Raw genomic sequence first — 3,109 nt, 5'->3', positions numbered from 1 at the left:
AAAACTATTGCACTTAGCAAAGAGTGTAGTGCAATTATTCAGAAAAAACTTCCTGAAAAATTAAAAGATCCTGATAGTTTCACTATACCATGTGCTGTCAGTGAAAATTTCTATGGAAGAGCTTTATGTGATTTCGGAGCCAGCATTAATCTTATGCCTTTATTAATATTCAAAAGATTAGGATTAGGAGAAGTCTCTTCTACTTCTGTAACTCTACAGTTAGCGAATCGATCTGTTACATATCCTAAGAATTGACAGAACTTTACAATGCACAAAATGGCAACTAGGAAGTGACATTTTAAGGTGACATTGCGCTTAACACCTGCTGCAGTTTTTATATGTATAAAAGAGTGAAGGGGCATTTCATACAAACCACATAATTCTTATTTATTTACATATTTAACACCTAAATTTTCATATTTACATGCATAACAAGCTCAAATGTTTAATATAACATCGAAAATATTACTATTACTCAACTTTTTAATGATGAAATATATATTTTCATGCATATGTTTATAACACTACTGTTATCAATCTAGATATGAAAGTTGAGGCGTTAGATACATATAAATACATAAGAATTGTGTGGTATGTATGTAACTTGAGTAAAATATGCATCAAGAAAAACAGTAGACAAAAGTATATATGCCCCAAATTCCAAATTATTATTACAAAAGTAAATATGAAAAAACCTACACTAACTTAAAAATAAAAACAAGGCCCATAAAATCACATAAAAGATAGCTGACAGAAAGCTTCATCACCTTTGCAATGCAAGATAGCTAAGTCCAATAATGCTAACAGCAAGGATCCCAAAATGCATGATAGACATAAATATATCAGCAATGATAGATTCAAGAAAAATATCACCATAAACATTTAATAATTTCGTAGATGTAATGTGTGTGAAGCTCCAATTAATACTTCTTGATAAAAAGCTAGGGATAAAATCCACATGGTTTCAACTTGCATAATATGTATTTATTAATAAACAAATAAACTCATTAAAGAGAAGTAATCCACATGGTTTCAAGGTTAATCCGGATAAATTGTGTACTTTTAACACCATCGTCAACCGTTGTTGACCACCGCCGATCACCGTCGAACACCGCCGACCGTTGTTGACCATCCCCTATCATCGTCGACCACTAGTGATCGTCGTTGGTCGCCGCTGACTGCTGTAGACACCCGCTGATTACCGTTGATCACTATCGACCACCATTGACAACCACCGATCGTAGTCAAACACTACAAATCAAACATTGTTAGTCTATATTATAATTTGAAAAATCTAGTAACTTTTTCCCGTCTGTGGTGCAAGGAATTTCTGTACTCATCAATCAATTCTGGATTTTTACAAATTAGCCAGACCCCGTGGTTTTTTCCCTTAACGAGTTTTCCACGTAAGAACTTCTAGTGTCATTACTAATTGTTTTTCTTTCATCTGAGCGTGTGTTGAATTCTCGTGCAACACTAAGACCATAATCCATTACTCCACCGCCGTGAATTTTCTAGCATGCATCAACGTGTATCTCGGCTTACTACTTTATTTAGTTAGCCTTGACATGGACATGTTTTAAGGCCTTGTGGATTAAGGCCTTGTGGTCCTATGTCCATAAATGTTTGAATTTTGTCACGCTATTCAATTGTGGGGACATCAAGAACTTCCATTTGATCAAACATGAGTGTTTTTTGCGCAATGAATGTTTCATGATTCAATAGTCAGGACATCTTAATGCATAAATTATAGGTTTAAAGATTGAAGTTTGAAGTTTGGAGCCAATTCATTGAACTGTGGAGGCTTTCAATGCTGTCCTTCAAAATTCTTCAGCTCACGTGAGATATATAAATTTGATTTTAATTTAAACCGAACTTTGACATATAGTTGATTCATGACTATCCAACTTACCACAAAAGTATGAGTTTGGTGAGATGAAGAAACTTTGTCATCTTTGTTCAGATGCAAGAAATGGATGAGTTTCTTCCTCCTAAATTTTAGGAAAAATTACATTGTACCACTCAATTCTCATGTATTTACATGTCTGATGACTACAAATTTTAATTTTTACATATATGCCGCTTTAACTATGCATGAAAAAACTATATTTCACTTTTTTACAAGTTAAAATTGCGGCCTTTTTGATGTGATATGAAATATTTGATCGGTATATATATATACATATATAAGTAAAAAAGCAAGGTTTATGTGCTAGATATATGAATAGATTGAATTTGGGTGGTATTTTTGTAAATGCCCCTAGATTTTATGAAGCTTTGGGCATGGACATCAACTGGGCAAACTGAATATTAAGTATTAGTCCCACATTATTTTAATATAATTATAATTATATTTTCATTACAATTTTTATTATCATATTATTTAAATTAAAATTATCGCTGAATATCTGACTAAAGAAAAATACTAATAAAAAAAGTAAATACATGGCAATTGTAAGGTGTTGTATGCATGTAAATCCCCTTAAATTTTATGTAAATATTTGTTTAATACCCCTAAAGTTTATGACATGAAAATGTTTTTTGCAACAAGCAACGACTATTGCATAACAGTTTGGGAAACACTTTATACTGTGAACACCTCAAGTCTGTTCAGTTGACGTACATTTTATCGAGTCAAATTAAGTGAACCAAAATCCCCTAAATCACCTAGAGAAATTTGAAAGAACATGGTGAGGTATATTAACTTAAAATTATTCGTGTAAAGAGCATCCACCTGCCGCCTGCCGCCACTATCGCCAGTTGCCTCCCCGTCATGGTCACATATGCCACCACCGCCAGTCATCACGTCGAACTGTGTGCTAGCCCGACATTACTGGATTTATTTTACATTGAATTCATTTTTCTTCAAATCAAAGAAATGAAACGTAAAATCCAACATTTATTTTACGCTAAATCAAACTCCTCTAAATTATTTCAAATACAATATATTATTTCAACGCTGCATTACTTTTTCGCAAAACCAAACATGCTCTTTAGAATGTTATAGAGTTGTTTGATTTGCTATAAATTAAATACAATAGATTATATTTTTATATTTAGTTTGAAGAAAAATGAAATCAAGAAAAAAATGGAGGGGGGAAGCGATTAC

The sequence above is a fragment of the Phalaenopsis equestris genome, unplaced genomic scaffold (assembly GCF_001263595.1).
Source record: "Phalaenopsis equestris unplaced genomic scaffold, ASM126359v1 Scaffold000002, whole genome shotgun sequence".
Lineage (NCBI taxonomy): Eukaryota > Viridiplantae > Streptophyta > Magnoliopsida > Asparagales > Orchidaceae > Phalaenopsis > Phalaenopsis equestris.
The sequence above is the reverse complement of the archived record's forward strand: the minus strand, read 5'-3'. Positions refer to the sequence as shown.